At 44.5% G+C, this 25,209-nt stretch overlaps 1 long non-coding RNA gene across 1 annotated transcript in view; it reads left to right on the top strand.

The window, feature by feature from the left end:
- LOC134911767 (uncharacterized) overlaps nucleotides 1–25,209 on the top strand; it is a 56,987-nt gene that overhangs the window by 6,011 nt on the left and 25,767 nt on the right. The window contains exon 2 of the long non-coding RNA XR_010176829.1: nucleotides 5,610–5,784. This is a non-coding gene — a long non-coding RNA (uncharacterized LOC134911767). The remainder of the gene's footprint in view (nucleotides 1–5,609; nucleotides 5,785–25,209) is intronic.

Below are 25,209 nucleotides of genomic sequence, written 5' to 3'. Positions count from 1 at the left end.
CGTGCGTAAACGCCGCCGGCAAATAAGTGGACGAAAAGGGGGCAGGAACCCCGCGGAATGCGGGTGCCGCCCCGGAAGTCATGACCGGAGCTGCAATGACCCCGACCAGGCCACTGACACCGAAGCCGCCGGAAGGAAACCCGCGGGCGAAGCCGTATACGTGCCGCCCCGGTACGCGAATGGAGCGGCCAAGGAACTTGGTCCCGGCCCCATCTGGTGCACCAGGAGCTGGCCAGCAGACGGCGTCGGCTCGCTGGGCCACAGGCCACTCACAGGCGGCAGCAATATCTGGGACACCGGGAGCGCACCGGGGTAAATCCCAGCTGTCTGCCCGCTGGCGCCCGACACCCCGCTGCCCACCCCGATATTGGCACCTATGGAAACGGTGGGGGGAAACAGAGCCTGCGCATGCTCAAACGCAGGCCCCGCACCCCCCATTGTCCCTGGACCAGAAGGCAGGGACACTACATCCTGCACCAGCCAGGCACCCGCAGGGGAGCTGGCCGGTGAAAGACCCCTCATTCCCCTCCTCACCGCTGATTCGCGGCACCCACCCGCCGGGTCACGTGACCCGCCAATCGCGGCCATGTGGAGAGGCGTACTAACGCCTGTGGAGGCCGAAGCCCCGGCGCGCGCGGCTCTGCCGCTGCGCCGGGCTCCGGGAACGGCCGACGCTGGGGAAGCACCGCCGCCCGTGGAGAGCAGGACCCTGTCTCCGGCGGGCGGCGAAGCGGAGGGGGGGACCGCGCGCACCCGCGGCCGGCGATAGCCCGCTGCCGCGAGCGGTCGGGAGGCCTCAGCCAGGCGGCGGGGGGGGGGGCGCTGATCTTCTGGGACGGGGCATGCTGCAGCAGAACAGTGTGGATAACACCTAAAGCGCACACTGACTGTAATATAAAGGGAGGGAGCAGTAGTATATGCAGTATTGAAAAGAGGGGAAATAACTGACAAAATGCTGACAGTATGCCTTACCCTCATCCAAGAAAAACTGGCAAGAGGAAGATGGCTGCCAAAACCCTGAACTATATACCCCTGTGCATACTCCTCCTACCTATCCCTAATAGGCACCCATCTGTCACCTGACCACCACTGTCAATCACTAAGGCTAGCCCTGCCTATCCTCAACACATGTCAGAAAAATTCAGGGAGTTTATGTGGCTTCGAGCCTATGCGGATCTCTGCCTGCTTACACTATAGTAAATAGTAATATGTTTATTTATTTATTACTATTTATTACCAGTTATTTATATAGCGCACACATATTCCACAGCGCTTTACAGAGAGTATTTTGCCCATTCACATCAGTCCCTGCCCCAGTGGAACTTATAATCTAAATTCCCTACCACATTTACACGCACACACACATTCACGCTAAGGTTAATTCGTAGGTGTCACAACTGAGGGTTTAGGCTGACGGGAGGAAGCCTCAGTTGTAGGGGCTGGAATGAAGTTAAACTTAGATGGTTTAATCAGACCCCTGGACATGTAAGTGTGGAAGGAAACCCGAAGGTGTGACCATGACAAGCAGGTTAAAAGTCAAATGAAAGTTTATTAAACAGACTCCGTATAATCACAACAGCGTTCACAGTCAGTATTAGCAGTGGCAGATAATACAGTTCCTGGATCACTAAACCTTAAAAGGTATAACAGGGCACTGGTAGGTTGCAGAACGGATGTTATAGTCCTTGGGTAGAATAACCTTACCAGGCCAGGCTGTAGTAGTGGAGACAACCGAGGAACACGCCAGTAGGTGTATGAGATGATGCTGGTAACTGGAATGCACTGTAGGAGTCACTGGACGGAACCAGCCAGATGGTGGAGACACGGAGTTAAAACTGAAAGATGCTAGGGTGCGTGGAAACAGATGAAATGAAGAGTGGTTACCGGTGGTAATGGATACTGCTGATAAGTAGAAATCCGCTGGGAGAACACCGGCTCTTTAAGGAGGCTGAATTCTGTTGGAAGCAGGTTGCTGGAAACAGATGGGTTAATAGCTGAAAGCTTGGAAGCTGGAAGCAAACGAAGTAATAGCTGAAAGCTGAATCAGTCACAGAGGATTGCAGAGTCAGGCTGCACCGCAGGATGGAAAGCAGGTGCGGGTCTCTTTGTGGATGCTGGAGACAGGAGCTGGAACCTGGAGAAACAAACCACAGGAGAGAGAGACTGGAACAAGGTATGACATTCAAAGCACTGACATCTATCTGGCCTAGACACAGGATACTTATACCTGCTGCTATGCAGGCATTGGCTAGGCAATTATGCATATTCCAGAGATGGTGGATTGGAGGAATTGGAGCATGTGATCAAATCCAACATGGCTGCGCCCATGCTGGAACCTGGAGGGAAAACTGGTTTGAAATGAAATGTGCAAACATAATGATAATGGCGGCGCCGGCCGCGGAGGACAGGAGACGCCAGACGACAGTTATATGCTGAGACACTTGGAGGGCAGCAGAGGCCGCGGCAGGCATGATACATGATTCTGAGAACCTGCAGCAATAACACAGTAACGGCGGCGGAGGCCGCGGAGGACGGGAGACGCCATGTTGGATTCAAACATGGCGCCGCTGTGGTAGTGTCTCAGAATGACAGGAGGGATGTGCAGAGTGTTGACACAGATGAGATCCGGATTTGGAACGCTGGGCCAGTCTCAGAAGACACCTAAACGGCAGGTAATGGCGTCCAGATACCCGGATCGTGACAGTAGGGAGCCAATTAACCTTCTAGTATATTTTGGGATTGTGGGAGGAAACCAGAGTACCTGAAGGGAACCCACACAAGTACGGGGAGAATATAGAAACTCCACACAGTTAGGGCCACGGTGGGAATCGAACCCTTGACCTCAGTGCTGTAAGGCAGTAGTGCTATCCATTACACAGTGTTCGCAAAAATGCGATATAGCGCGTATTTTACCCCAGAATTGATGGTGGGGACACAAAAATAAAAAAACGCTGGGTCCCCCAGGGCGCGCTTTGACCTGTAGCGCTGTCCTGTACTGTCAGTCAGGTCTCCACAACAACAGAGGGAGAAACTTGGAAGGGGCGGAGACCACGAAGAGTGTGATCTCTGGCCCTCTCCTCATCCTCTGCTCCGCATGCCCCCCCCCACGAATAACGGCTGCAGATGCCCTCCCTACGCTAGTAGCGTGACTCAACCGCTGCTCCCTTGCAGCCCACTGGACACCCACCCGGCTGACGCCGCTGCTGTATATACCCCAGATGGGAGCAGTTTGGTCACTGTGCCCCCAGCTGGATGCCGCCACCGCTCTCTCTGCTGATTCCCCTCTTCTCTCTCCCCACCCAGGTGGCCGCCCCCCTCCGTGGTTTCTACTACCCCCTGGCCGCATCCTCTGACTCCAGGCAGGCGGCGGTGTAAGCCTCATGCCGATCTGCGGACTGTCTTAATGAGTGCTGCGGCGTGGCCTGCCTGAGTCCTGCAGGGCTGAGGAGGGAGAGCTCTGGGCACCGGTATGGAGAGAGATGAGCTGGCCAGGGATGGTGAGGGATCCACAGTGCGTATTCTTCCCCGATACCCTGATCCCATTCATGAAGGGTATTTTCTTTCTCTCTCATGATGATGTTCAGTGGTGCTCCCCAATGGGGGTTCCAGGCTGAACTCTCTCCTGCCTCTCTGTCCCTACTTCCTGCTACCTCTGTCCCTACTCACTGGTGCCTCTCTCTGTCCCTACTCCCTGCTACCTCTGTCCCTACTCCCTGGTGCCTCTCTCTGTCCCTACTCCCTGCTACCTCTGTCCCTACTCCTTGGTGCCTCTCTCTGTCCCTACTCTCTGGTGCCTCTCTCTGTCCCTACTCCCTGCTGCCTCTCTCTGTCCCTACTCCCTGCTGCCTCTCTCTGTCCCTACTCCCTGCTGCCTCTCTCTGTCCCTACTCCCTGTTGCCTCTCTGTCCCTTCTCCCTGTTGCCTCTCTGTCCCTACTCCCTGCTGCCTCTCTCTGTCCCTTATCCCTGTTACCTCTCTCTGTCCCTACTCCCTGGGGCCTCTCTGTCCCTACTCCCTGCTACCATATAAAATGTGTATAACATGCTCTACCTGGCACAATGTGTATAGAACACTAACTGGCACAATGTGTAGAAAGTGCTCTACCTGGTGCAATGTGTATAACGTGTTCTAACTGGCGCAATGTGTATAGTGTGCTCTACCTGGTGAATGTGTGTAATTTGCTCTACCAGGTGCAATGTGTACAACGTGCTCTACCTGGTGTAATGTGTATAGGGTGCTCTACCTGGTGCAATGTGTATAACGTGCTCTACCTGGTGTAATGTGTATAGGGTGCTCTACCTGGTGCAATGTGTGTAACATGCTCTACCTGGTGCAATGTGTATAGGATGTTCTAACTGGCGCATAGGAATGGAAGGAGCTAGTCATCCTAAGCACTATAATTTGTAAAGAGTTAATACACAAAATATTTCCCATTGCAAACTCCAACCTGATCATGATTTTTGGTTGACACTCCACATCTTTCATGATCCACGAATCTTGACTGATAATAGAGAGGTTTGGTCATTATACTAGAGTGAATGGTGCTTATTTGTATAAATGGCTAATATACTGTTGGCGGTGGTGTGTATGTGGTGTTCATATAATGTGAGGTCTGGTGTGTCCCTTCCCTGGTTCCAAATAACCATCTGTCACACCTCCCCTCAGTGCATCCATGCATCCCACCTGGCACACTTCTCCTGCATGCCGCCAGACACCGCCTCGCTCCTCCTTGATGCCAGACGTCCAACCTGGCACACTCCCCTCCATGCTGGCAGACACCCCATATACCACACACTTGTTGGAATAAGGTAGAAAGGTAGATACATTACAGCCGTACTTACAGCTATACATACTGGTTATGTGGAGCAGGCCTTGAGCAGGGTAGGATGTCAAACAGCTCACCTACCAGTGACTGTATCTGGGTAGCAGGTAGCTGTACAGATGCAAGCGATAACAGTCTATGTATAGAGATGTCACTGTGTATGCGCAGTAGTAGGTTTGGTGGCCATCTTGGTTAGGGAATGAAGCATCCCTGTAGGAACCAATATGGAGTATGCGCAGTAGCACATTCATACTCCAACAACACTTAATCCCTACTGGCACAGGGCTCCATTCATACCATCTGCTGCTGGCACCACAACACATTTCTCCTCCATCTACCCAACATCTCCTGCTGATCCACCATACCTGGCTAACTCAAGGTTGGGCTCTCTTTCATAAATGCATCAAAAGAGAGAAGACTGAAGATGAGGAAATACTGTAAGAGGAAGAGATGGAGAGATGTACAGAAGGGTCCACATTTATCTTGACTTCTTTGCTGCGCCTAGGCACACCTTGGTTTAGCCTTTCATCTATTGTTCTCAGATGTAATACAACACAGAGAACAATACATCAGGGGATTAAGCCATTACAGCAGGGGATTAAGTCTGACTGATTTGGTTCAATTAATCCTATTAAAGGCCAAGATAAACATGGATCCATCTGTATGTACTGAGATCTCTTTATTTACTATAATTAGATAGGATTTATATCAATTTACTGGCCTTTATGCAGAATGCTGGAGGATTTTTTGGATTTTTTTAATTTATCTAGATTAAACCCTCTCTTAGACGCACCTGTGATGGGTTTATAAATTCATTTGAGCAACTGCCATTTTGTGCATCACGAGATGAAAAGAAAGAAAGAAAGAAAGAAAGAAAGAAAGAAAGAAAGAAAGAAAGAAAGAAAGAAAGAAAGAAAGAAAGAAAGAAAGAAAGAAAGAAAGAAAGATTAACGTTAATCTAGGTAAGTGCATGTACACTATTTTTATACTTTATTATTAGTACTAGTGTTTGTCTGTGGCTTGGCTCACGTGGGTGTCTGTTATTGCTCAGCGGAACTAATTTTACAAATACAGTACAGTAGTGCCATCCAATATTATGATGTATATTTTATAATGTACACATTGATCACAAAATTTCTTTGTAAAAAATGATTGCAGTTTCTCCTACAGAGAGAGTACTAACGTGTGCGTATGCTACATAAAGCTGCCCATGGGAGAAGAAGCTGGCCCTGAGATCTAGGACTGCTGCTCTAAGCGTTTTTCAGGGTGTGCAATAAATGTATATACTGTGTGTAAATATTAGAAATGTGCGGTGGGCACTTTCGTGTTTTCTGTTTTGGTTTTGGATCTGGATCCTCGCTCGTGTTTTGGATGTGGATTGGTTTTGCCAAAAACACCCTTTTGGGTTTTGGTTTTGGTTTTGGCTTTACATCTGGATGATTTTTTTAAAAAACACAAAACAACTAAAATCACAGAATTTGGGGGTAATTTTAATCCTACAGTGTTATTAACCTCAATAACGTTAATTTCCACTCATTTACTTTCTGAACAACTCACAATATTGTTTTTAGTCCAAAAGGTTGCACCGAGGTAGCTGGATGACTTTGCTAAGCAACACAAGTGGGCGACACAATGCAAAGAAGAAAAAGAGGTGCAATGAGGTAGCTGTATGACTAAGCTAAGTGACACAAGTGGGCAGCACAAACACCTGGCCCATCAAGGAGTGGCACTGCAGTGTCAGACAGGATGACACTTCTAAAAACTAGACCCCAAACAGCACATCAAGCAAAGAAGAAAAAGAGGTGCAATGAGGTAGCTGGATGACTAAGCAAAGCGACACAAGTGTGCAGCACAAACACCTGGACCATCTAGGAGTGGCACTGCAGTGGCAGAAAAGGATGGCAGATTTAAAAAATAGGCCCCAAGTAGCACATCATGCAAAGAAGTAAAAGAGGTGCAATGAGGTAGCTGTATGACTAAGCTAAGCGACACAAGTGTGCGGCACAAAAACCTGGCCCATCTAGGAGTGGCACTGCAGTGTCAGACAGGATGGCAGATTTAAAAAATAGATCCCAAACAGCACATTATGCAAAGAAGAAAAAGAGGTGCAATGAGGTAGCTGGATGACTTTGCTAAGCGACACAAGTGTGCGGCATAAACACCTGGCCCATCTAGGAGTGGCACTGCAGTGTCAGGTGCAATGAGGTAAAGTAGCTGAATGACTTTTCTAAGCGACACAAGTGTGTGGCACAAACACCTGGCTCATCTAGGAGTGGCACGCAGTGGATGAATGTCGAAAGTGGGCCGCAATGTTTTGGGCCACCGACAGCATCTCCTGCACGCCCCTGTCATTTTATAAAAAATTCTGCACCACCAAATTAATTGTATGTGCAAAACATGGGACATGCTGGAATTTGCCCAGATGTAATGCACGCACAATATTGGTGGACTTATACGGTAGTACCCCTGGACTTATATGGCAGTACCCCTGGACTTATACGGAAGTACCCATGGACTTATATGTCTGCACCACTGGACTGGACTTATATGGCAGTACCCCTGAACTTATACAGCTGTACCACTGGACTTATATGGCAGTACCACTGGACTTATACGGCAGTACCCCTGGACTTATACGGCAGTACCCCATGACTTATACAGCAGTACCCCTGGACTTATACGGCAGTACCCCTTGACTTATATGGATGCACCACTAAACTGGACTTATACTGCAGTAACCCTGGACTTATACAGCTGCACCACTGGACTGGACTTATACAGAAGTACCCCTGGACTTATACGGCAGTACCCCTGGACTTATACAGCAGCACCACTGGACTTATACGGCAGTATCCCTGGACTTATATGGCAGTACCCCTGAACTTATACGGCTGCACCACTGGTCTGTACTTATATGGCAGTACCCCTGAACTATACGGCAGTACCACTATACTTAAATGGCAGTATTCTGGACTTACACGGCTGCACCACTGGACTAGGCTTATATGGCAGTACCCCTGGATTTATATGGCAGTACCGCTGGACTTATATGGCAGTACCCCTGGACTTATGGCAGCACAGGACACCACCACTGGACTTATGGCAGCACAGGACACCACCACTGGACTTATGGCAGCACAGGACACCACCACTGGACTGATGCAGCACAACACAGCACCACTGCACTGGACTTATACAGCAGCAGCAGCACGGGACTTATGGCAGCACAGGACACCACCACTGTGACTGGATTAATGCAGCACAAAACACCACCACTGTCTGATGCAGCACAAGAGAGCACTGGAATGACACATAAAAGCAGGTCGCCACCCAACGTGCCACACCACTTTCCTGCACAGACACTGAGGAGACATGTCCTCTCGCTACACTCTCCAAGACTAAAGTGAAAATGGCGGCGACGTGTGGCTCCTTATACTGAATTTAAAACACGTGAGAATCCGACAGCGGGATGATGACGTTTTGCCTCGTTCGGGTTTTTGAGTCTGGTGGGAAGTCTCGAGCCAGGCTCGGATCCGGGCTCAGGATGTGAAGTTCAGGTGGGTTCGGTTCTTAGGGTACCGAACCCGCTCATCCCTAGTATGCGTATATATATATATATATATATATATATATATATATACATATATACATATATATATATATATATGTTCTAATGGTAAATCAATCGCGCCTTCAGTGTTAAGCAAATGGATACAGTAATGTTATCCTCAGATAATCAATCAAATGTGCGTACTGGACATGAGGGTGTCAAACGCCTTATACAGAGTACCTTTGTATCAGGAAACCTCGTACTCCTCTTCCTCTTAGACTCGTCTCGGGAAAGGTGTAGAGTTTATATGTGCAAATATGCAAAAAAAGTGTTTCAATAATTGTTCTTTGAAAGTGACATAGTGCTTGATACATGCAATGTCACTAAAGTGACTAAATGCCGCAGAAAGTGCTAGAGTGCTTATATGATTATTTAAGCTTCTTGAGCTAGTAGAACTGTGCTGACCCAGTATAGGTAACGTGCTTATTTACCAATTCATAGGGGTGCAGCACCAACTTTGAGTGACCAAAATAAATGTACTCATTATATATTGCACTCACATTTGCATTACACTCTGTTGAAGGGTACATTGTTCACTCAGCAGCAGGGAAGTACCTTAAAAATCAAAACAGGGCTCCCATATGGGAAGAAAAATCTCTGATAGTGTAGTATCATTAATAAAAAGGTTTTAATAACAAAATGACAATAAAAAAATATAGATGGACTGGTACAATTAATTAAAAAACATAATGCTTATCTGTAGTTTCTCATGGATAGAGCGGACAGCCGGTAAGTGCCCAGTAAATTTCCAACGCGTTTCGTCCCTTTGCTCAATAGTGGGACTTCCTCAGGGGTCAATAATGGCTTACCCTGCACTTAAGCACCTTAAATACTACCCCCGTAATGTGCCTGCCATGTGGGGAATCGCGTCCGTTGCGTGACGCTAAAATAATGAAGTGCGCATGCGCGGGAGTCTGGAGACACTGCGAGATCGCGGTGGAGTACACTGAACTACAGCCCCGATTGCGGCTGCGCGAAAGAACGCGTCTAGGCATGACACGAACAAGATCAGCCGCGCATGCTCGGGATTCCCGTAGTATCGGGAGATGTTGAGAAGGTACACTGAACTCTACAGCCGTATCTACGGCTGCGCACGCGTGTCCTTCATGTGCTGAGTGCTATGAGTATCGGGTGTCTAAGTGCGGGGGATGCCCAATAATAGGGATAAATAAATAGAAATCACTAACAATACAGTATTAATGGATGTGTCACTGGATGATTGATGCTCCGTCCAATGAATAGGAATAATAAATATTGAATTATGTAAAATCAGGACAATTAATGAATAAAAAATCAGATGAATAAAAAATCAGATAGAATCTGATAAAATCAATAATCAATAGTATTCAATCAATAATTAATAAATACATAATTAAACACATAGTTAAACACATAGTTAAACAAATATGAATGAATGAATGAATGAATGAATGAATGAATGAATGAATGAATGACAGGTAGAACGTATGGCTGTATCCATGTCACAATATTTTACCCGCACATGGCAGCTACATGATGCGGTACTGAGACACCGAATACACCCATCGGAACAGTACAGGAAAAAAAAGGGCAGCAAGAACTAGATTTTTATAATAATAATATCTAGATATTAAGGTATAAGATGGGAATAAGGGAGAATCAGAGGAAAGGGGTAATCTCATAGTGTTCGTTGATACCTTCTGGCATTAAGGTCCCCAAAGTCTGGATCCAGAACATTTCTCTTTGTGCTAATTTTTTATCTCTATCTCCTCCTCTTATTCCCAATACCACATGTTCGATGGCTTTAAACGTCATTTTGGTCCGGATTTGAACTATGGACTTTATTAAAATGTTTGGGGACCGAGTGGTTATCCATCTTATTTCTGATAGCTCTTACATGTTCCTGAATCCTAAGGCGGAGAGTTCTCTTAGTCTTGCCTATATATTTTAATCCGCACGTGCATTCCAAACAGTAAACGACATCATTTGTGGAACAATTGATCAAGTCTTTGATGGTGAATGATTCTGACAAGTTCGAAGTTGTAAACTTCTTTCCATCCTTGTGCGCAAATTTACAGATGCAGCAGTGATTGCACTTATAAAATCCTTTTGACTTGATCCAGGAGTTGGTGGGTTTCGATGGTGTGGATACTAGGAGGCTGGGTGCTAGGATATCCTTCAAATTCCTTGCTTTTCTGTAAATGGTTCTGGGTCGCTCCGGTAGGATTGGGTTTAAAATCCTATCCATCTTCAGAATATGCCAGTGCCTTTTTATTGCTCCCTCAATTCTTTTCTCTCCGGCGTTGAAGGATGTAGTAAAATTTAGTTGGTGATCCTCTTTCTCTCTGACTTTATATCTGAGGAGGTCTTCTCTTTGTGTATGAGTAGTTTTTTCTCTCGCCGTGTTGACAATTCTTTGCAGATACCCTCTTTCAATAAATCTGTCCGAGTATGTGTTAAGTTGTGTTTGAAAATCCTCATCCTTAGTGCAATTTCTCTTCAATCTGCAAAATTGTGAAAACTGGATGTTTGTTTTCCACTTTTCCAAATGTCCACTGTTAAAATGAAGGTAACTGTTTTTGTCCACAGGCTTAATGAAGTTCTTAGTTATTACCCTTGTGTCTACCATCGTAAGAACTAAGTCCAGGTATTCTATTTCGACCTTGTGTACTTTATATGTGAAGGTTAAATTAAAATCATTCATAGAGATGTATTTAAAAAAGTCCATAAAAGAATCCTCACTCCCTTTCCAAATCAGTAAAATATCATCTATGTACCTCCGGTATGTGATGATGTTATGACGGAACGTCTCATTCGTATAGATCCGGTCCTTCTCCCAGCTCCCCATATGTAAATTGGCGAAACTGGGAGCAAAAATCGTACCCATTGCGGTCCCCTGGACCTGCAGATAAACTCACTGAGGAATTTAAAAGAGTTATGAGTGAGAATAAAATTAATTAAAAGGCAAATAAAATCTTTATGTCCTTCTTCCAAATTCGGGTCACATTGTAAAAACTCCCAGCATGATTCGATTCCTTTAGCATGTTCTATAGATGTATAAAGGGACTGAACATCTATGGTCACCCATAGGAAATCGTCCTCCCAGATGATGTTCTTCAGATCATTCAATATTGCTGTTGTGTCTTTAACATACGACTGAAGTTCCACGACGTATTTGTGAAGAAAGACCTCAATGTATTCAGAAATGTTGGCTGTGACAGAATCAATACAAGCAACAATTGGGCGGCCAGGTGGTTTAATGAGGCTTTTATGTATTTTTGGAAGAAAATAAAATATAGGAATGATTGGGTTGTTTGTGATCATATATTGGAATTCGTCCTTGTTTATATGACCTGCCCTTAATCCCTCCACTAAAATGGTCCTGAGGTCAGATACAAAAAGTTCTGTTGGATCCTTTTCTAATTTCCTATAAGAATTCACATCACTCAGGAGCCTGTATGCCTCTTCTTCATAATCCTTTCTATTCATTATCACTAGACCGCCCCCTTTATCAGCAGGTTTTAATGTAATTGTTGAGTCGTTCTTCAATTTCTTGAGTGCATTTTTTTCGAAATTAGTGAGATTCTCTTTTGTTTTCAGCTGATGATTATCCTCGCAAAGGTCTTTTTTGACGAGTTCATAAAAAAGATCTATTTGGCTACTCTTAGACTCCAGTGGGTAATATTTGGTCTTTGTTTTTAGGCCCGATTTGTTGACATTATCTTCATAGCTCTTAACAATCCCGGTTTCTTTTTTCAGAAAGTGCCTTTTTAGGGTTAGTTTACGCACAAATTTATTTAAGTCCAAGAATAACTGAAATTTATTTGGTTTAGTGGTGGGTGCGAAGGAAAATCCTTTTCCTAGGAGTGAAACCTCAGAGTTTGTTAACTTTTTGTCTGATAGGTTGAAAATGCCCTTTTCCTTAATTTCTTCTTCATTGTCGGCTACTAATATCTGTTTCTTTTTTTTGCGTTGAGGACGTCCTGCTCATCTTCCTTTTCTTCTCTTGCGGACTGCTTCAGGGGGGGAGGCCATGTGTATGCTTTCTTTGACCGAGTGTCTTTTGTACCTGTCCCTCCATGCAGGCGTGGCCGGTGATAAAAAAATCACTATCACTTTCTGAGTTGATTCTATTCAGTGCTACATACCTATTCTTGGTTGTTACTTGTCTGTTTCTTGGTGTGTAGTTTTCCCTAGGTGGTTGTCTTCATGGTTTGAATGGAACAGTGGTCCATCTCTCCTCCCTTCTATTGTTATGATAGTGACTCTGTTCATAAGTCCTGTTTCTGGTAACTGATAGATTCCTAGTCCTATTCCAATGCTTAATTCTATCGTTACAATAGTCCTGTTTATCCCTTTGAAATAGTCCTGTTTATCCCTTTGAAAAAGTTAACAAACTCTGAGGTTTCACTCCTAGGAAAAGATTTTCCTTCGCACCCACCACTAAACCAAATACATTTCAGTTATTCTTGGACTTAAATACATTTGTGCGTAAACTAACCCTAAAGAGGCACTTTCTGAAAAAAGAAACCGGGATTGTTAAGAACTATGAAGATAATGTTAACAAATCAGGCCTAAAAACAAAGTCCAAATATTACCCACTGGAGTCTAAGAGTAGCCAAATAGATCTCTTTTATGAACTCGTCAAAAAAGACCTTTGCGAGGATAATCATCATCTGAAAACAAAAGAGAATCTCACTAATTTCGAAAAAAATGCACTCAAGAAATTGAAGAACAACTCAACAATTACATTAAAACCTGCTGATAAAGGGGGCGGTCTAGTGATAATGAATAGAAAGGATTACGAAGAAGAGGTGTACAGGCTCCTGAGTGATGTGAATTCTTATAGGAAATTAGAAAAGGATCCAACAGAACTTTTTGTGTCTAACCTCAGGACAATTTTAGTGGAGGGATTAAGGGCAGGTCATATAAACAAGGACAAATTTCAATATATGATCACAAACAACCCAATCATTCCTATATTTTATTTTCTTCCAAAAATACATAAAAACCTCATTAAACCACCTGGCCGCCCAATTGTTGCTGGTATTGATTCCGTCACAGCCAACATTTCTGAATACATTGAGGTCTTTCTTCACAAATACGTCGTGGAACTTAAGTAGTATGTTAAAGACACAACAGCAATATTGAATGATCTGAAGAACATCATCTGGGAGGACGATTTCCTATGGGTGAGCATAGATGTTTAGTCCCTTTATACATCTATAGAACATGCTAAAGGAATCGAATCATGCAGGGAGTTTTTACAATGTGACCCGAATTTGGAAGAAGGACATAAAGATTTTATTTGCCTTTTAATTAATTTTGTTCTCACTCATAACTATTTTAAATTCCTCAGTGAGTTTTATCTGCAGGTCCAGGGGACCGCAATGGGTACGATTTTTGCTCCCAGTTTCGCCAATTTACATATGGGGAGCTGGGAGAAGGACCGGATCTATACGAATGAGACGTTCCGTCATAACATCATCACATACCGGAGGTACATAGATGATATTTTACCGATTTGGAAAGGGAGTGAGGATTCTTTTATGGACTTTTTTTAAATACATCTCTATGCATGATTTTAATTTAACCTTCACATATAAAGTACACAAGGTCGAAATAGAATACCTGGACTTAGTTCTTACGACGGAAGACACAAGGGTAATAACTAAGAACTTCATTAAGCCTGTGGACAAAAACAGTTACCTTCATTTTAACAGTGGACATTTGGAAAAGTGGAAAACAAACATCCCGTTTTCACAATTTTGCAGATTGAAGAGAAATTGCACTAAGGATGAGGATTTTCAAACACAATTTAACACATACTCGGACAGATTTATTAAAAGAGGGTATCCGCAAAGAATTGTCAACACGGCGAGAGAGAAAAACTACTCCTACACAAAGAGAAGACCTCCTCAGATATAAAGTCAGAGAGAAAGAGGATCACCAACTAAATTTTACTACATCCTTCAACGCCGGAGAGAAAAGAATTGAGGGAGCAATAAAAAGGCACTGGCATATTCTGAAGATGGATAGGATTTTAAAACCAATCCTACCGGAGCGACTCAGAACCATTTACAGAAAAGCAAGGAATTTGAAAGATATCCTAGCACCCAGCCTCTTAGTATTCACACAATCGAAACCCACCGACTCCTGGATCAAGTCAAAAGGATTTTATAAGTGCAATCACTGCTGCATCTGTAAATTTGCACACAAGGATGGAAAGAAGTTTACAACTTCGAACTTGTCAGAATCATTCACCATCAAAGACTTGATCAATTGTTCCACAAATGATGTTGTTTACTGTTTCGAATGCACGTGCGGATTAAAATATATATGCAAGACTAAGAGAACTCTCCGCTTTAGGATTCAGGAACATGTAAGAGCTATCAGAAATAAGATGGATAACCACTCGGTCCCCAAACATTTTAATAAAGTCCATAGTTCATATCCGGACCAAATGACGTTTAAAGCCATCGAACATGTGGTATTGGGAATAAGAGGAGGAGATAGAGATAAAAAATTAGCACAAAGAGAAATGTTCTGGATCCAGACTTTGGGGACCTAAATGCCAGAAGGTATCAACGAACACTATGAGATTACCCCTTTCCTCTGATTCTCCCTTATTCCCATCTTATACCTTATTATCTAGATATTATTATTATAAAAATCTAGTTCTTGCTGCCCTTTTTTTTCCCTGTACTGTTCCGATGGGTGAATTTGGTGTCTCAGTACCGCATCATGTAGCTGCCATGTGCGGGTAAAATATTGTGACATGGATACACCCATACGTTCTACCTGTCATTCATTCATTCATATTTGTTTAATTATGTGTTTAATTATGTATTTATTCATTATTGATTGAATACTATTGATTATTGATTTTATCAGATTCTATCTGATTTTTTATTCATTAATTGTCCTGATTTTACATAATTTAATATTTATTATTCCTATTCATTGGACGGAGCATGAATTATACAGTGACACATCCATTAATACTGTATTGTTAGTGATTTCTATTTGTTCATCCCTATTATTGGGCATCCCCCACACTTAGACACCCAATACTCATAGCACTCAGCATTTGAAGGACACGCGTACGCAGCTGTAGATACGGCTGTGGAGTTCAGTGTACCTTCTCAACAGCACACGATACTACAGGAATCCCGAGCATGCGCGGCACGTCTTGTTCGCGTCATGCCTAGACGCGTTCTTTCGCGCAGCCTATATCGGGGCTGTAGTTCAGTGTACTCCACCGCGATCTCGCGGTGTCTCCAGACTCCCGTGCATGCGCACTTCATTATTTTCGCGTCACGCGACGGACGCGAATCCCCACATGGTGTGCACATTACGGGGGTAGTATTTAAGGTGCTTAAGTGCAGGGTAAGCCATTATTGACCCCTGAGGAAGTCCCACTATTGAGCAAAGGGACGAAACACGTTGGGCATTTACTGGGCACTTACCGGCTGTCCACTCTATCCATGAGAAACTACAGATAAGCAAGATTTTTCTTCCCATATGGGAGCCCTGTTTTGATTTTTAAGGTACTTCCCTACTGCTGAGTGAACAAGGGCACCCTTCAACAGAGTGTAATGCAAATGTGAGTGCAATATATAATGAGTACATTTATTTTGATCACTCAAAGTTGGTGCTGCACCCCTATGAATTGGTGAATAAGCACGTTACCTATACTGGGTTAGCACAGTTCTACTAGCTCAAGAAGCTTAAATAATCATATAAGCACTCTGGCACTTTCTGCTGCACTTAGTCACTTTAGTGACATTGCATGTATCAAGCACTATATCACTTTCAAAGAGCAATTATTGAAACACTTATTTTGCATATTTGCACATATAAACTCTACACCTATACCGGGACGAGTCTAAGAGGAAGAGGAGTACGAGGTGATACAAAGATACTCTGTAAAGGCGTTTGACCCCCTCATGTCCGGTATGCACATTTGATTGATTATCTGAGGATAACATTACTGTATCCATTTGCTTAACACTGAAGGCGCGATTGATTTACCACTAGAACATTTTGATAACTGGTTGATTTTGGAATTGGACTGCATTGAAATCTGGTCGCGACACCTAACTTTTTGGAGTGTTATATTAATACTTCATTCACTTTTCTGTATGCACTTTATTTCTCTGTATGCACTTTATGTATGTAATTTATATTGAGAAGTTGCCATTTGATTTTTTGTAATAAGCAATTGGTTTATGGTGGTTAGCGCTGTTTGCACCCTTTACACACACACACACATATACATATATATATATATATATATATATATATATATATATATACGAATAATCATAGTCATTTTTGACTTGAGGAGCCTGCACACTGCACGCGCCAAGTGTCAAGCGTCTGGTTCTTCCTTTATATCCTCTCTCTGATGTTTTTTGTTGCAGGGTGGCGTATGCAGTTGCAGTATAAAGAATTGAGTATCTGGAGAGTGCAATACTTATATATGTCCACCAGGTGTTACCTTTGAAAACCACCATTGCGCATGTGTGAAGTATCCAATGTAAAGTCAAATGATGCTTGCAGTTTAAGAACTACTTTTTCTTTTATTTGTTTTTTAGATTTCTATCGCATGCCTTACAAATGCTCATGGACTTTGCAATTTCGGCAGTGATGTGTGGCAGAGATGCTGTGATAATGTTGTATGCCTTACAAATAAATGGTGGGCTCCAGAAGTGCTCTATGATATACTGTCATCACTTTACATATGTCATAACCAGTAGCGGATCTTGCCACGGGCAAGCAGCACTTTTGCCCGGGGTGCCGCCTTCCGGAGGGAGTCGCACTATGGCAAGATCCGCTACTGTGCCCCCCGCCTCTGTGCCCCGCGCAGGTCCCCCGCTGTAAAGGGAACCAGACGCTACGTGTCTAGTTTCCCTTCGTGGAGGGGACCTTTGCTTTGCGGTGTGCGATGACATCATCGCGCACCGCACAGCATTGTGGCACAGACGCTAGGGGTCATAATTGACCTCTAGTGTCTATGCTGTTCCGAGGAGAGGAGTGGCGCCGGCAGAGGTCTGCAGCGGTCTGGAATCAGGAGCGGGGATAGTAAGTATACATTTTTTTTTTTTATCTCTTTCAGCGGCGCTACAGGGGGCAAAAATGGGGGCGTAACTGACCACGCCCCCATATGAAGCCACGCTCCTATCGTTTTGCCCGGGGCGCCACAAGGGCAAGAACTGGCCCTGGTCATGACATAAAAAAACTGGTCCTATGAAGAGCTGAGCATGTGTCTATTGCTGCAAGCAAGCAAACAGGTACTACTGATTATACATTATATGGCTGGTGCGCTCATGTTCAAGTAGAGACTACTGGTATCAGCACAGAAAAAGGTCTTTTTGCATTCAACTGATTGTACAACGCTTGTACACCTGCAGTGACCACGTGATGTCACTAATTGCAGTGATTTTGGTGAAGCTAAGTATTGCATCCTTCCTTTCAGCGGCTGCTCCCAGAATGCTGTGCGGTGCGCGATGACATCTAACATCATCGTATACTGCACGGCATTCTGGGAAAGTTGGAGGGTTGGGCGCTGCAGCAGTGTTCTCTCTCTCCCTACTTGAAGTGCGGGGGGAGGGGGTGCGCGATCACATATGCCCCTCCCCCCAGCAGCTATCCCCGATGCCCCCTGCTGCTCACCTAGCGCCCCCCCCATCCAGCGCGTGCGGCTGACAGAAACTTTATTTTACATTTTTTTTGCCCATGCCCCCCCCCCTCAGATTACCTGGACCTGGCACAGCTGTTGGCACCCCTGACCTTTACTCCCAGTCAGTGGAGGCTCCAGAGGAAAGGCTGCAGCACAGTCCAGAATTCATATAGGGGAGCCACACCAACTGCCACTCCAATTGCTGCCAAATATTGCAGGTCCTGGACTCACTGGCAGTTGGTGTGGTTCCCTCATTTGTATTTTGGACTGCGCTGCAGCCACACCTCTGGAGCAGCCACTGTTCTCAATTGTCCCTTCATGCAACCATCCTGCACAGGAAATAATAAATATGTATTTTATGTAGAATTCAAAGAAAGCTGTGTCATGCTTTATTTCCTACTTTTTCCTTCACAAATACATGTTTATTTTTACTTTTCATACAGTATTTGTGTTTAAAACTAAAACCCCATTTCTAGACTTAACTCAGCAATTCAAATGAAATATTCTTATATTAAGCTCTTTGTCCTCTCTTCTATCTCTTGTGGACCCCGCACACCCTCTGTAATTGGTCACAGGTATCATCTTACATGATATGGCTTATTTTCGATTAGCTGTGGCTTTCTCTCCAATCAAAACAGCTCAGTTCAATTAAACCACAATGACCCCGTTAACCACTAGATCGTTTTCCAGCTAGCTGAGGTTACCAGAAGCGGCTTCTGTATGGGAACATCTAAAAGCACATCCCAGGACTGTTCTAGAGTGCATTTTAATCAATATAATGACAGACTGAAACAAATTAAAATGGACATCATTTTTAATTACTACTTCTCTTGTTTCAAAATAGTTTTGGTTGAAAAAAATGCATCTGTCTGTCAAATTCAATCTCTCACTTTCAAAGACCATATCAAAGGTATTCAATATGCGGCCCTCCAGCTGCTGTGGAACTACACATCCCAGCAGCACACCCTGACACAGTTTAGCTGTTAGGGCATGCTGGGATGTGTAGTTTCACAGCAGCTGGTGCGCCGCAGGTTGAATACACCTGCCCCACACGATCCAAGGGAAGTAACAGCAACCCTTATAAATCAGTCAAAGGGGGAAAAAAATCCTTCTGTCCCAGTAGCGGTGGTCGGATACTTCCCCTGGAATATTATACAGGTTGAGTATCCCTTATCCAAAATGCTTGGGACCAGAGGTATTTTGGATATCGGATATTTCCGTATTTTGGAATAATTGCATACCATAATGAGATATTATGGTGATGGGACCTAAATCTAAGCACAGAATGCATTTATGTTACATATACACCTTATACACACAGCCTGATGGTAATTTTAGCCAATATTTTTTATAACTTTGTGCATTAAACAAAGTGTGTCTACAGTCACACAATTCATTTATGTTTCATATACACCTTATACACACAGCCTGAAGGTCATTTAATACAATATTTTTAATAACTTTGTGTATTAAACAAAGGTTGTGTACATTGAGCCATCAAAAAACAAAGGTTTCACTATTTCACTCTCACTCAAAAAAGTCCGTATTTCGGAATATTTGGATATGGGATACTCAACCTGTACTACTTTGTGCTTTAATGTCAGTTACCTTGTACTGTATATTTTGTTTTGCTAGGGAACCTTGCAGACATTATGGATTCTTTAGCAGTTTTAAAGCACTTTTAAGCCTTCGCACATATTTTATATAACACTTTACCAGACGTATACCTTTCTTGACATGACCCAGGATGACAATGTGTTTCCACAGAACATGTCACAAAGGAAAAATGAAGCCTGCTGGATTCTACTGTTTGTGGTCAGAAGTTAGTAAAACTCTTATTTACCATTCCTTCCAACATGACATATGTCACCTGGTACATGGACCCTCATTCTGAGTTGTTCGCTCGCTAGCTACTTTTAGCAGCATTGCACACGCTAGGCCGCAGCCCTCTGGGAGTGTATCTTAGCTTAGCAGAATAGCGAACGAAAGATTAGCAGAACTGCTACTAAATAATTCCTTGCAGTTTCTGAGTAGCTCCAGACCTACTCCTAGATTGCGATCATCTCAGTCCGTTTAGTTCCTGGTTTGACGTCACAAACACGCCCTGCATTCGGCCAGCCACTCCCCCGTTTCTCCAGCCACTCCTGTGTTTTTTCCTGGCACGCCTGCGTTTTTAGCACACTCCCTGAAAATGCCAAGTTGCCGCCCAGAAACACCCACTTCCTGTCAATCACACTACGATCACTCGAGCGTTGAAAAAACGTCGCTCGAGCTTGTGTAAATCTCCAAAGTTTTGTGTTAAATTACTTAGCGCATGCACGCTGTGTACCATGCGCATGCGCATTTTCCACCTAATCGCTCCGTTGCGAAAAACGGCAAAGAGCGAACAACTCGGAATGACCCCCATGGTTGTCTGTTCCCATTTCTCACTTCATTGTGCAGTAAACCATGGTGACTTCATAATTTAAAAATACAAGTGAAACAGCGATACCAGGGTGCAGTAACGTACAGGCACAGCATAAACATATAATAGGGCCTGCCTCTGAGTTGATAGTAAATAAAAAAAAAGTGTAACTGTGCACCTGGGCAAGGGGTGCTTATACATTTGTTTGTTTGCATGTAGTATAAATACTGGATACTTTTACACACCCTTCTTAATCCAACTCTCTCTGCACATTTTAATTCTGCTTCCCCTTTAGTGCAGATTGATTTTGCCCAAGTATACACTTAATTGCTCTTTCCTGCTTTACTCCCATCTCAAAGTCAGTCCTGTGTCAGCATTTTTTAGGCACCAACTCAGAAATGCTTTTATGTTTATTTCATATACCTTTCCAAAAACTATATTTATGCACATATTATTTATTAGAGATGTGCGCCGGGCCATTTTGGCTGGATTTGGATTTGGTTCAAATTCATCGGCTGGATTTGGATTTGGACTTGCCAAATCGCTGTGACTGGCTTTTCGATTTGGATTTTTAAATTTTTTTTTATAAAAAAGCTAAAATTACTTAATTTGGGCCTTTTTTTGTCCCTCGAGTATCATTAAACTCAATAACATTAATTTCCAGTCATTTCCACTCAATTTTGACCACCTCATAGCTCACAATATTGTTTTCACCAATATTGGCCAAAGGCTGGCTGGCTAAACTGCGGTATACAGTGTGGGTTGGATACAGTGTAGGTCAGATACAGTGTGGGTTGGATACAGTGCAGGATACAGGACAGGTTGGAAACAGCGTGGGATACAGAGTGGGTTGGGATACAGTGCTGATTGTATACTGTGTGGGTTGGATACAGTGCAGGATATATCACTGGTTGGATACAGTGCGAGATACGCGGTGGGTCATATACAGTGTGGGTTGGATACTGTGTGGCTTGGATACAGTGCTGGAAACATTGCTAGCCGGATACAGTACATGTTGGATATAGTGCGGGATACAGTGTGGATCAGATACAATGCAGGTTACAGTGCAGAGCGGATACACCAATAGTGCACTTACTGTGACAGAAGATGCTGGTGGTCTCCTTAGTGCAGAGTTGCTGGTGGTGTCGGTACTGCTGGTGGTGTTGGCAGTGCAGGGGTATCCTTACCGCAGGGGTGTCGGCAGTGCTGGCAGTGTCCTCAGTGTGGGGTTGCCGGCGGTTTCCATACTGCTGGGGTGCTGGTGGTGTCGGCAGTGATGGTGGTGTCCTCAGTGCCAAGTTGCATGTGGTGTGTGTACTGCTGGCAGTGTCAGCAGTGCAGGGGTGCAGGCAGTGTCCTCAGTGTGGGGTTGCCGGCGGTTTCCATACTGCTGGGGTGCTGGTGGTGTCGGCAGTGATGGTGGTGTCCTCAGTGCCAAGTTGCATGTGGTGTGTGTACTGCTGGCAGTGTCAGCTGTGCAGGGGTGCAGGCAGTGTCCTCAGTGTGGGGTTGCCTGCTGTGTTGGTACTGCTGTGTTGCTGGTGGTGTCGACTACACAGGATTGCTGACATTGTCCTCAGTGCTGTGGTGTGTCAGCAGTGTAGGGGTGCAGGCTGAGTCAGCAGTGCAGGGGTGCAGGTTGTGTCCTTAGTGTAGGGCTGCTGACAGTGTCGGCAATGCAGAAGTGCCAGCAGTGTCCTCAGTGCTGGGGTGTGTTGGCAGGGCTGGAGAGCCGGTTGTGTCCTCAGTGCGAGGGTGTTGGCATCACAGGAGTGCCAGCGGTATCCTCAGTGTGGGGGTGCCGGCAGTGTGGTGGTATCAGCAGTGCAGGTGGCGCTGTCAGCAGTGCGGTGTCAGCGGTGTCAAAGGGGTGCGGGTGGCCATCTTTACTTATTAAAGTCTATGGGGAGATGTTGATTGGTTCGAGGCACCTGGGGCAGATCCGAGCCCCGGGCTCCACTGCTCAGATGCATATCTCTAATATTTATTCACTGCAACATTATTGTAACCAAATAAACATCAAACCACAATGTCCTAGTTAGTAATCAAATCAATGAGTTTTATATTAATAGACATTCAATACATTGAATATAATGTAATATACCGAATAAAAGGTGACATTCTGCTGCCTATGGCTGTTTGACTGTTCTAATTGAAACTAGTGATGAGCGGGTTCGGTTCCTCGGAATCCGAACCCCCCCGAACTTCACCCTTTTTACACGGGTCCGAGGCATACTCGGAATCTCCCGTATGGCTCGGTTAACCCGAGCGCGCCCGAACGTCATCATCCCGCTGTCGGATTCTCGCAAGATTCGGATTCTATATAAGGAGCCGCGCGTCGCCGCCATTTTTCACTCGTGCATTGGAAATGATAGTGAGAGGACGTGGCTGGCGTCCTCTCACTTTGTTTCAGGGGGCTGCAGTGCAAATATCTTTATTCTGGGGACCAGCAGTATTATAGGAGGAGTACAGTGCAGAGTTTTGCTGACCAGTGACCACCAGTATTATACGTTGTCTGCCTGAAAAACGCTCCATATCTGTGCTCAGTGTGCTGCATATATCTGTGCTCACACTGCTTTATTGTGGGGACTGGGGACCAGCAGTATTATATAGGAGGAGTACAGTGCAGAGTTTTGCTGACCAGTGACCACCAGTATACGTTGTCTGCCTGAAAAACGCTCCATATCTGTGCTCAGTGTGCTGCATATATCTGTGCTCACACTGCTTTATTGTGGGGACTGGGGACCAGCAGTATTATATAGGAGGAGTACAGTGCAGAGTTTTGCTGACCAGTGACCAGCAGTATACGTTGTCTGCCTGAAAAACGCTCCATATCTGTGTTCAGTGTGCTGCATATATCTGTGCTCACACTGCTTTATTGTGGGGACTGGGGACCAGCAGTATTATATAGGAGGAGTACAGTGCAGAGTTTTGCTGACCAGTGACCACCAGTATTATACGTTCTCTGCCTGAAAAACGCTCCATATCTGTGCTCAGTGTGCTGCATATATCTGTGCTCATACTGCTTTATTGTGGGGACTGGGGACCAGTAGTATTATATAGGAGGAGTACAGTGCAGAGTTTTGCTGACCAGTGACCACCAGTATTATACGTTCTCTACCTGAAAAATGCTCCATATCTGTGCTGCATTGTAGTATATAGTAGGAGTACAGTGCATAATTTTGCTGACCACCAGTATATAATTTATAGGAGTACGGTACAGAAGGCCACTGCTCTACCTACCTCTGTGTCGTCAAGTATACTATCCATCCATACCTGTGGTGCATTTCAGTTTTGCACAGTTTGCTGACCACCAGTATATAATATATAGCAGTACGGTACAGTAGGCCACTGCTCTACCTACCTCTGTGTCGTCAAGTATACTATCCATCCATACCTGTGGTGCATTTCAGTTGTGCGCAGTATACAGATGTAGCCACCTTTATCTTGACTGGCTGAGGCGTTTGTCCCGATCGAGCATACGCAGCGTACCAGGGCGTAGGGAGGCGCGCCTAGTCACAGAAAGGCGTACCTAATCGCACGGAGGCAGACAGAGCGTTTGGCGTTACCTTTACGTGTAATACCTGCGATCATCCACCAGATGTCGCCTTTTACAATCACCACTGCGCATGCGTGTGGTCTCCCGTAAAATACAATACTGAAATATATAATAAGGACTACTTTACTAAGCGTCTCATTACGCTGCATACAGTAAATACTCATTACGCTGCATTATTTAATACAGTAAATACTCATTATGCTGCATTATTTAATACAGTATATACGGTACAGACGCAAATAGTACAGCATACAGTATATGATCCATCTACAGTACTTTATGAATATGTGAGCGTCCAAGTCCCGCAGACAAAACAACATAAAACCAGTAGTGTACACTGTCGCAAATGGACGTGTTAGAAGTTCACTATTGCCTCTTGAGATTAGGAATTTTGTACAGTATGTTAGCGTCCTAATCCCATAGCCATTACAGCATAATCAAAACCAATGGATTTATTCATCTGTCTGCGGCGAAGTGGTGAAGTGTTCCGCTTCCTATACTCAGAGTCCCGAGTTCGATTTCTAAAGTACGAATGCATGTTAGTTTTTTACAGACACTTTATTATTTTTTTATTCACATAAACCAGGGCAAATCTGCAGGAGCGGTTCTGTTAAGGTTCTATGCACCGTACAGTACACATACAATTCTGTAGCAGGGCAGACTCAATTGAAATGGCTACCACCTATGACTCCTTGCTCCACGGAGGCCCTAGGCTACGGAGCAAGTAATAGTCCAGATTTTGCAGGCTATGGGGCAATGCTGAAGGAGCGTCACAATCCCCTAGCTAAAATACACAGGGGCGATAGGACTAAGCGAGGTATATGCACATAACGATACACTGCAAAGTTCCCCATGGTTTTAATTATGCCTTTTCTTTGAACACAGTATTTTCGACTGCCTCGCCCTACACCCATCCCACTTTCCCCTTCCCCCCTGGGAGCCTGCAATGTACATGCAGTAGACAGGGAGGGAGTTCCGATCAGGTTACAAGACGTGCAACAGTATACTACTGTATGTAGGAAAATCCACCGCCCACTCTGATTTATGTGAAACCTGTGTGCACCCTTCCATTGAATGTATAACAAAGAAAAAAAATAATAATAAAGTGAATGTTACAGGAACACATTAAAAAAAGGTTGGCACTTCCTTC

The sequence above is a fragment of the Pseudophryne corroboree genome, chromosome 4 (assembly GCF_028390025.1).
Source record: "Pseudophryne corroboree isolate aPseCor3 chromosome 4, aPseCor3.hap2, whole genome shotgun sequence".
In the NCBI taxonomy this organism is placed as follows: Eukaryota; Metazoa; Chordata; class Amphibia; order Anura; family Myobatrachidae; genus Pseudophryne; species Pseudophryne corroboree.
This window is presented reverse-complemented; position numbering and strand designations above follow the sequence as displayed.